The sequence below is a fragment of the Euprymna scolopes genome, chromosome 16 (genome assembly GCF_053919585.1).
Source record: "Euprymna scolopes isolate OS-2025 chromosome 16, ASM5391958v1, whole genome shotgun sequence".
In the NCBI taxonomy this organism is placed as follows: domain Eukaryota; kingdom Metazoa; phylum Mollusca; class Cephalopoda; order Sepiida; family Sepiolidae; genus Euprymna; species Euprymna scolopes.
The window spans coordinates 34,649,644-34,661,853 of record NC_136497.1 but is presented as its reverse complement, the minus strand read 5'-3'; positions in this window follow the sequence as shown (position 1 = coordinate 34,661,853).

Genomic DNA, 12,210 nt, shown 5'->3' with positions numbered 1-12,210 from the left:
AAGGACACGATTCTGCTACTTATCTATATAGCCATTAAATAAGCTCGATCGGTCACAAGAGCTATGAGATCATACGAAACCATTACATTAATGTACTTGCAAAATTTGTGCAAGTATATTATAATGCTATTATGAGACAAGGGCTTGATTTTTACTAAATCTGCTTGTGTACTTAAATTTTAGACCATTGATTGCAGTCTGTGTAATGATGAGAGACCAGTTATCGAGTTACATGCAGGTGGTAACAGTACTCAATGCATCGACAAACTTGGAATTTATAATAATACTAGCGGGGCGTACCCGGCGTTGACCGGGGCTTTGGTGGTTTGTATGTAGGAGGGGGTCATGTTTTTATATTATAAAAAAACACGATATTATAAAAATTGAAAAAAACAAAACAAAGCAAAACCGCGAAAAATATTAAAAAAGAGGGAAAAAATTCTAGGCAGGAAGACAGGCTCGAACCGGAAGCATCGACGCTAAGGCGGAAAAAATGCCTGACACAGTACCTCTACGCCAAAGAGACACACAATTGAGAACGGATAAAATTAACCCTTTAAAAACACTTGCAGGTGGTTGAAAATATTGTCAACGTTTTCTAGGTCAAACATGACGTCATTGTCGTAGTAGCAGGAGGAGGCCGAGTTTAGGGTAAATGAACACACCTACACACATTTTAGCTTTTATATTTATAGATGTCCCCGCCTAGGTTATGCTAATACATGACGCGTAAAATTGAAAGGAATAAAATATAAACGAACGTGAAAGAATACCAAAGGAGAAAAGGAAAAATGGGGAAAAAAAGTTACCGCGTAAAATTCAAATATGTTCATGTAAATCTAATGTTTTTTTTTCAATGGTAAAACAAAATTTAAAAAAATAAAACTCACCATGTATAATGAAAATATGTTGATTAGATTTTATTTATTTATTTTTCTTTGCTTCAATGAAAAAGAAAAAAAATGAATAAATAAAACCAGAACATTTACCGTGTATTTTATTTTTTAAAGTTTTTTTGGTTTCTTTTCGTTTCTTTTTTTGTGTTGTTTTCTTTGTTGTCGCTGTTAACCAATTTGAATGCCGTCTGAGACCAATATCGATAGCGTATTAGTAATTGTGCTAATGAAACTCTCAGAAATACAATGTATATTAATAAATAATGAATAAGAACTAATCCGAAAATAGGAAGTCAGCTATCGCCCTTTGTATAACGTATGCAATAAGTGCAAACATAATAGAAGTATAAAGACAGTAAATAAAATACTAAAGTAACTAATCGCTGCAAGATTTGAAGAACGCTGGCGGCTAACTGTTAAAGTTTCTTGTAAAAACTGGAATAGAATGTTAGTGCGTTTCTCTTTATAATCTTTCGAATCACAACCGCCACCCCCTTACAAAAAGAAAAATAATATGAAGGGAAGAAAAAACGGGGAAAAGAAGTATAAATTCATAAAATGACAGAAGTGACCCATAGAATAACTGGAATGTAAAGTCGCCTTTCACCCGACGGAAAAATGCGAATCCATATTTTTTTAAGCAACACAGAACTCAAACTGGTGTTCCTCGTATACTCCCCTGTGAACGGATCCGCAGCGGTGTTAAGTGGTCGCGTGGGGATTATGAATGAATAGAGAGAAAATATTATACATCTTCCATTGATTCTAACCGATTGTGGCAGTGAACTCACACCGGATATATAAAGAAATTTACGAATATCAAGGAAATGTAAGGGTAGTAGTTCTATAGATCCTGTGATGAAATGTGGGGACATTACATTTGAATGTAATGTGATTTTTAATCCTATGAGGTCAAACTCACACGGAAAAAAATGAGTTTATTTTATTTATATGGAAAAGATAAAATGCTCTCTGATATGAAAATATCCTAGCGAGGTACAGGGAGTCAAATTTTCTCCCAGCAGACTTTGCAATGCCATTAATGTATTTGTTTTAGTTTACGTTTAATGTGATTTCTTAAACGACGACTTTCAACAATTTACCATGAATCTTTGTAATTTAATTTATTATATTTCAGAAAGAGTTTATAGTTGTTAAAGTACTGGCGCTTAGGTTAAGTAGCCTTGTATATTACTAACCATTCTACTACATATTTAACCCCGTTTCCTTAAATTTCTTCCCATTGCCTTTGATATATGAATACATTTTCCCCCTTCGTCTATTATAAAGTTTAAGACGATTAGCAAATATGCACATCTCAGACAAAACATTGACAGAGAGGAAATTTATGAATACTACGAGAAACATTGTTTCAAGGATCGCCCTCCCTTCACGCACTTTATTAAGACAGTGTTTAACCAGATAATTGGCATCTGCAATTTTTTAAATTAGTTACATTAACTGCTAACAGTTTTCTGTGCAGAGAGCAGTGTACATTTAAAATAATCATATTAAGAATTTATTTACGTGAAAACGAAGCCTCGTCTAAATGTCTATCTATTAGTATTAAAAATGTAAATGTTAAAATCTCCGTTGTTTAACTCATGTCAATGACAAAAGAAAATAACCCTCAGCCTTTTAACTCAAGAATCTGTGTGCATGTGTGATAATGTTTATGTGTATGCGGATGAAATAGATAACGTTGAACAATATATATATATGTGTATAGATATGTATATATATATATATAAATATATATATATATATATATATATATATATATATACATCATGCAATCGACCATCTAAAATACCCCCACATGGATTAAGTAAAACTAATAACAGTATTAATGTCTCAATGTTATGCAGCATATAATAAGTGAGCCTTTCCAAGTATATTTCAGTTTCGTGAACCTCAGACGCCTATTTGCAATTAGTTAAACCCATATCAAGCAGAAAACTTAAAGGCTCCGCTTCGTAGGAATCTCCAATAACCATACATTAGCATTATTGCCATGCTACTTATGGGAAAATTCTGACTGTCTATATATAAAGTAGTTATGATGAAAATCCAACAAGCTTTGGTGGTAATGGTTTATAATACACAACTAATTGTAAAGTGTACAACATGTATTTAATTCTGGCGTTTCTTACTATATTTAGTTTTGAGACAATATTAAGGGATGAGAAATGTGACCGAGTAGAAAATTGCTACTAATCATTATTACGAATTTTCAAAACATCGGTACCAAAACTCGTACATTACCGGTAACTTCCGTTGTCTTCAGATAATAAAAGATGGCGGCCGACGCAAACTTCAGAGATCAAACGGCAATTAATTAAATTTACTGATTACGTTTTCGGTCGAGTCGGAAATTAAATTTACAATTATGAGAAAACGTTCGCTGACTTCCTCTGTTTTCCCATTTCAAAACCAAAAATATATATTTATTTAAACTTCATCTTTGGAAGTTAGTTTTGATACGACGACGCCTTTGAGGAGATTTCTGATAAAGCTTTATCTAACCTGATTACAACGACAACCATTGGAAAATATTCGACTTGAAATTCGCTTATGACTTGGCAAGATTGCGTGATTTTGCTCTGTGAACGTCAAGAACTGTAATAAAAAACTAACTTTGCTTTGCCTCGGAAATAATCAAATCTAAATTATCATTTCTTTTTTCATGTTTTCAGTATCATCTAGAATATATAATGCGTTTATTTTACATACAGAAATGTACAAATCTAACCACAAAGATACACAAGAAAATATTTGACACCCGTATATGTGTGGCAGTACAAATGAATGCCAAACACACACACAGACACACACAGACACACATATATATATATATATATATATATATATATATATATATATATATATATATATATATATATATATATATATATACGACGGTGTTTTTTGTTATTGTATGTGACACCCTTATGCCTGGTTCGCTTAATTGTTATGCACTTCCATTTCATGTAATAAATAATTTTACCTATAATTTTTCACTTGTTTTTGTTTCGGTTTCGATTAAAGCATATGCCACTCAAGTCATTTAATTTGTTTTTACATAATTAAAAAAACAACTCGTTCATGACTTGTGTTTCGGTTTCGATTTAAGCTGAGGGAACTTTAGTCATCTATTTTTTATTAATAATTTTCTTAAGAATTCCTCATACGTTTCGGTTTCAGTTTTGATTATAACTAATTGAACTTACAAAGTATATTTTTAAAAAATAATTTATTAGAATGCTTCAGAAGTATGGGTTTCGGTCTCATTTTAGCTGACGGCACTTTGCTAATAATATTGTTTATAAAATAGAATGTTTTATAAATAATCTTATTAAGAAATCTCCATAAAGTTTTAGTTTCGGTTTAGATTACAACTGAAGAAACAAAAGTTACATATATATATATATACTAGCTGTACCCGGCCACGCGTTGCTGTGGCTCAGTTTGTTAAAATGGAACACATGTGAAAGTAGAAAAAAGTGTGATTCTTTTTTTCAAGAGAATGTACAAATTATTTATTTTTTTAACAGATGTTAAGAAAATAAACAGAACAATACTTCCATCATTAATTATGTCAAAAAATAAATAAAATGTTGATTTAGTGTTTCAATATGCTTATAAATTACGATAAAACTTGCTGAGTATGCACTGTTTTACGGTTGTTGTAAAAATGGAACGGAAACTTAAATGTCGCTTCATTTTAATCTTTCTTAAATTTTCAATTGTGCCCCCCAAACGAATATAATCAAAACAGTAACATTCACCAATTGTACTTTATGTATATAAAACACAAAATGGTTGTTTGTATACTGTACACATAGATTCGAAAAAAGTTCTCAAAAACAAATATATAACAAATAAATGTTATCAAAGGCAAGATAAGTTACTTTTCTGCCAAACCGGATATATTTTTTGTGTTTTTATTCAATGTAATATATTTATTCAGCTCGAAAAACATACACTGTTTACCGATGTATTCAAAAATTCAAGATGGCGTCTCACACCCTTTTTAACACCGTAAGTATGGAAAAAGGTGTTATAAATAAAAAAACTATACACAATACTATTAAAAACCCGCCGAATATATGTCAACCTATGTAACATATATTGAGCGAGTTTTTAACAGTATTTTATGCGGTGTTTTATTTATAACATCTTTTCCCACACTTACCGTGTTAAAGAGAGAATCAGACGCCATCTTGAATGTTCCAATACATCGGTAAACACTGTATGGTTTTCGAGCTGAATTAACATGTTACATTGAATAAAAACACGAAAAATATATCCAGTTTGGTAGAAAAGTAACTTATCTTGCCTTTGATAACATTTATTTGTTATATATTTCTTTTTGGACAACTTTTTCGAATCTATGGGTACAGTAATACAAACCCCACAAAATATTTATTAATAAAAAAAATGGTTAATAACGAAAGGGAAATAATTCCATTTTTAAACGAAAAAGTCAGTTCACCTTACTTACTGTATTAATGCTATTTTTTAAGCAAGAAAAAAAGGTAAATATCAAGATACGCTACTACAGAACACCGACCACTCTAATTTGTTTTTTGTAGGTAATTGAGGTCGCTGACAACGAATCTGATAGTCAAACTTGGGGTAAATTCACCGTTTGCATGATATTTACCCCTGAACCCACGAACTACTTTCCACCATGTTGCAGCTTCCGTTTATGCTACGCGCATGCACGCTGTAGCATAAACGACGGCTTCACCAAGCAAACTACGTTGGGGGGAAGGGATATTTTTTTCCAGGACGTAGAATTTTCTAATTTCAAAAATATATTATAGCGCTTTTTGGGTGGAAAATTTAAAATTAGCTGAAAAAGAAATAAAATGAGAAAAGGAAAGTACACCAAGTTGGAGTAGGGGGGGTCATTTATCTGTGTTTTTTTTTTTACCTGGAACATCGAATTTTCAAATTTTCCGTAAGTAACGCACCGACATTTACCGATTAGAACACCATTTAACATTTTCCGAAGATTTTACATTGTACATTGGGGGCGTGAGCGGGGGGATGTGATGTTAGCGCGCACTCTCCCCAACATCACATCCCCCCAAACAAATTAGAGTGGTCGGTGTTCTGTAGTAGCGTATCTTGATATTTACCAAAAAATATTTAGGTTTGGCTATAAATTCCTAAACTCATTTCACCCTAAATAATTTAGGTGACTGAAATAGGAATCTAATTGAATATTTAATTTTTTTAATAGTATGTGAGAAATTCATTTTTCTTCGAGTTATATTGAATTCATTAATACGGACTTTAGGGGCTTTTTTCGTAATGTTACTGTAAAAATTATTTTTTATTGTTACAAATTACGATGCTTTTAAAAAAGCAAAAATAAATTATTGCGTTTTTATTTACTACTGAAAACCATAACTTTAGTAAAGGTATTTTTTTGTTTAAACAAAATAAAACATTTTCACTAAGTGTTACGTAAAAATAATAAGTTCATTATATTTTGCGATCATTATTTGAAAAAATACTGCAATTTTCATTAAATTTGTAAATTTCCTGATTTTGGGTGAATTTTTAAGTAAAGGGAGGAGTCAAAATGTGTATATACTTTTAGCGTCGGCATTCATTTTGTAACCACGTGTGGTTAATTTAAATTAAAGCTCATTCTCATGGTTACGTTATCAATAATCATGTAATTAAACCCATTGAAAATTTACCGATATTGTAAACACATTCTGTTTACATTAAGCCTGTAGTGTTTTTTTAGTGATGCAATGTTGTCAACTGAGATTTAAAAAAAAACGCGAGATCGGGAGAAAGAAATGTCCAGAAAATCGCTAGATTTTTAACTTATCGTCTGAAATTTTAGAAAATCGCTAAGTCCCCCCCCAAAAAAAACCTCCATAATGTTCCGTGTTTTCTCACTATGGGTTTGTATTACTGTACACATAGATTCGAAAAAGTTTACAAAAAACAAATATATAACAAATAAATGTTATCAAAGGCAAGATAAGTTACTTTTCTACCTAACTGGATATAGTTTTCGTGTTTTTATTCAATGTAACATGTTAATTCAGCTCGAAAACCATACAGTGTTTACCGATGTATTGGAACATTCAAGATGGCGTCTGATTCTCTCTTTAACACGGTAAGTGTGGGAAAAGATGTTATAAATAAAAAAACCGGATAAAATACTGTTAAAAACTCGCTCAATACATCTTACTGTGACATAGGTTTACATATATTCGGCGGGTTTTTAATAGTATTGTGTATATTTTTTTTATTTATTACACCTTTTTCCAAACTTACGGTGTTAAAGAGGGTGTGAGACGCCATCTTGAATTTTCGAATGCATCGGTAAACACTGTATGTTTTTCGAGCTGAATAAATATGTTACATTGAATAAAAACACGAAAAATATATCCAGTTTGGCAGAAAACTAACTTATCTTGCCTTTGATAACATTTATTTGTTATATATTTGTTTGTTGACAACTTTTTCAAATCTATGTGTACAGTAATATAAACCGGTTTTTTTGGGGGGGTTGCTGTTGTTTCTTGCCTTTTACACTTTTAGATCGTATTTTAAACTAAACTTTGGAGGTTGGAATGCCCCCCACCTTAAATGTACTTGGAAAAATCGTTTTTATAGTGAGATTTAAGAATGGTTTGTCGAAAAAAAGGTGAAAAAACAAACAAATAATCTATAAATAATTGTTACCAAAGGCAATACATACTACTTTTTTTTACTTACATGAATGAATTTATTTTATGTTTTAAAGTATTTTCAATCGCTTTTCTTTATTTTTTAATAATCTAATGCGGGTGTGTGGGTGCCAAATACCTCCAGATTTTCTAGAATTCCTCGCTAGATTGTAAACGAAATCTCCACATCAAGCAGGAAAACCGCTAAATTGTAACACTGGTCATGTGACAGGAAGCGGTAATAAATAATTGTCCCTAAATAAAAAAATAGCCTCTCGGTACAAAGGAATCCACCTCTTTATAATAGAAAAATTAAGTATAATGTTATAATTAAAAAGAAATATATAAAAACACACATGGATATAGTAAACATATTATACCAAAACGTGGAAGCCATCCGTCCAGTGGTTTTTTAAACAATTAATTCCGAACAAACCAACAGTTACATTTTATATATATATATATATATATATATATATATATATATATATATATATATATATATATATATATATATATATATATAGTTTGGTAATCGGTTTCCTGATGAACCCCAGCCATATAGATGCATTTTTTTTATTTTGGAAATCGCAACTTTTTAATATATAAAAGTCGATAGAGCATTAACCTAATAATAATTTATACGAACTTTGCAAGAATTAAAATATATTAAAGCGTATTTTACGACCTGACTACGATTGGCGTCCCTTCTAGCTTGGATAAATAATTTTGCACTTATAAATAAAATATCAAAAAATAATTAGAGCGTTTCCATTTACGTGGAATATCTACATAATGCCAACATCAATATACTACATATGCATCAGTCCCCTATGGAATTTCCACAGGCCCCGCAGGTATATATTATTATCATATTGGTATATATATATATATATATATATATATATATATATATATATATATATATATATATATATATATATATATACAGGCATATTTATAACATTTATAAATTCTTTCCTAGAGTGAAGGAACCTAAACTTATTTTCTTCTTCACTCCCATATTGTCTGTAGCCTGTTTTTCTAGCATTTTTACAACCACGTTCTGATGATGTCTTCTGAAATGTAGACGAAAGATTGATTTGCATTTATTCATTTTAGTTGTTCCATTTCACTCGCATATATATATACATATATATATATATATACATATATATATATATATATATATATATATATATATGTTCACGACATGTTTGTTGCGAAGCGAAGTATATTCCCTAGATAATCATCAGCATATTATTATCATCACCTGTAAAGATTAAACATAGAATCAATTTTTAAGAACACTTTTCATTCATATATACTTTATTCATATTAATAATACGCACTCATGGATTTTGAAGTATAAAATTAATAATGAGCGTATATACAGCATATGTCATGTCATCTCATAATATTGTATATGTTGTTTATTATATCATGTATATATATATATATATATATATATATATATATATATATATATATATATATATGTGTATGTGTGTGTGCGTGTATGTGTGTGTGCGTCTTGTTGTATAAACTATCGTTATGTAAGTCCCAAGTTCATCTAAGCAAGCTTACACTTTCATCAAAATAGCCTATTATTCACGAGTCACCGATTTCAGAGCTTCTGTTTTTTGCAGCATATATAGAAGATAAATAGAGAAGGAGATATTTGGATGATATATGAAAGTCATAATCATCCATTTACACATCGCTTGTCATTGCCGTTTCAATGAGACTATTTACAGCACCGAAAAGCCTCGCCTACAGCGGGGACTTGTTTCATATGGGCATTCAAATATAAACATGTTTCATCATACCCTCGAAATTATTACCTGTATTTTGGGCAAAATAATGCAAATTTTTTTATAGTAATTTCTTAATTATATCCTACTCATGAATTGAAAAGAATAAAATTCAATTCACATTGGATTTCTTTCTTTCTGTAGTGACTCAAATGAAAACAGATTTAGTTTAGTACTTATTAGACAATAACTAAATATTTTGAATGTGTTTACTCGTGTAGTAAACTAATATTAAAATACATGAGTTTCCACAACTACCCAGATGAATAAGCCTCCGAAAATCATGTGTTAGCATTCTCGTAGCCAGGAAACAATATAGAATGTATGACAAGACAGTATGCTTTACGCATGTACACACTCCACTTTAGGCAATAAATATATTGAAACTATTATGAATAAAAAATGCGACACATCTGGCATTGTGACAGACAACATTATTATATTAAAAGTTTACTTCAGATTGGTTCTTAGAAGTTGAGATCAGCACTAATTAAGGGAAGACACTATAGAAAGAAGAAATCTGGCGGTCGGTTATTGGTAGAATACTTTTTAAATTAGTTATAAATATCAGAAAGTGATGGGATGAAAATGGGCATGAACAAACATTAGTGATTCAAACGTGGATTCAGAAGACGTTGTGCATCCATAAATGTAAGAAGACTGTATAGACCCGGTGAGAGCATAGAGATACTAGTTGAGTCATTAAAATGGCGGGCCTACAGATAAAATGTAGACATGAAATATATTACCATTAAAATTCTTGCCTTAAGTTTAATACTCTCAAGTAAAACTCGTGTTTAATACTCTCAAGTAAAACTCGTGTGTTGTTGTGATAATCCATTTTAGTTATATTTTTTGTTTATGTTTAAAAAATAATTTTAATAAAAACTTTGTTTAATTAACAGTTATATTTAGATTGGGTTTTCATGAGAAATAGTAAAAAAAAAAAACAACAAACTCATTTTAAAAATAGATATTAGTTATGTTTTGATATTTATTTTGTGCAAAACGTCAATCGAGTTAATAATTATCCTCTTAATACTTCTCCTCTTAATATTTAATCTTGCTTTGGTCTCAATTTTGTCAAACTCTAACTGAGTACCATGTACATTTATAGGGCGACTCACAAATTTTAAAATGTTGATCAGATATTAATGAGCCGATGCACTACGTACGTTTTGGGGATTTCTAAAGGAGTTACACCATAAAATGAAGCCAAAGAAATATAAGCGTTAAAATAGAATTACTTTAACATTCAATATCCAATACCATCGGAAGAATACAATGGTGATGAATTCAAGGTTACACGTTAGCAAAGATACAGAGTAAAACTCTTGTGGAATGAAAATATTTGATGATAAATTTATTACATAAATTATGATATACAAACGAAATTTAAAAAAAAAAATATCGTCGACATTTAGTAGTTTCAAATTTGAAGCATTCTTCATTGGTAAAGCCGTTAAAACACTGCACAAAGTCTTAATGAAGAATGCAGTGAGAACTTTTCTTTTCATTAATGATTATGCACTTCGTTTGAGACTTTGGTTAGAACGCAAGATATGGGTTATAGTGTCATTTTGTGAAATCAACAACAACGATAAAGATATGGAATGAAATTCTGTGAATTGAAATTATACCATCTACTTGTACTGTATGTGCAATCAATTTTGCGACACAATGACACGCAATGAATAGGTTAGGACTTTATTTAAGAATGAAATATAGATCATTATATTTAAATAGTAAACAGACAGGTTCATAGATAGGGACAGTCTATGGTAGGAATTAAATTAAACTAGTAAACTCGTTGTCTGTTAGAGTGATGAGACAATATTTTCCATTTTTCAATAATGGGATTTCTAACAATGTTTTTGCTCATATTAATGAGATGGAAACTTAAGTGAACAGAAAAAAAAGAAGCCATAAGGATCCAAGCGTATTATTTGTGATGGAAGATTAAATGTGCCTCCGTCATTACAGCTAAGTAAAGGTGAGAGGCAGAATAAAAATAGAAAACTATTTATGGGTTGTTAAAATTTTTCGTTGATCTATATTCGGAAGCTGATCCTAATTATCTTATATCGCATTGGTAATATATGTTTTACTAAGAAAAACACAGATATGTTCTTTATGATTATCTGTGTTAAATATAATAGATTCCTTCTTTTCAGCATTGCTTATCACAAAATTGCAGAATAGGAACGATATTTGAATAAACTCCTTTTAGTAGGAGGCGATTATATTTCGTTATATTTATAGGAAAACATGAAAAATTATACGTGAATAATTCTTAATATAATACATGATTTTAGTTTTACTTCATTAAGTCTGGGAAAGATGATATTCAATGACGAAATTCTTGCTTTCTCCATATAAGAATCTGTAGAAAAACGCACAAGAGTGTAAGATGTTTGTTTCGTTTACTCGTAAAGATATCTTCAAAATTCGATATATATTATACTTATTTCTGTAGATACTGATTGATCGACATGTCTAAATTGGTCTAAGATTGTGCGGAATATTAGATTAGTTAGGGCAGATTAAATCTAAACATGAAGATGGGTTTGTGAGACGGTTTAAATTACAGACGACACGAGTACCTTGAGAGATGATGGCATTGCTCCAATGGCTATTAGATTGTAAAGAAGAACACTGATGACAGATACACATCTTGTAAAACACATCAAGTTTTAGATGCATATTTCTTAAAAGCATATACTTTATATATGCATATGCTGGCGTATTGTTTATTACTTATAATCCAAACACTGAACTGTCAATCGAAAATATTGG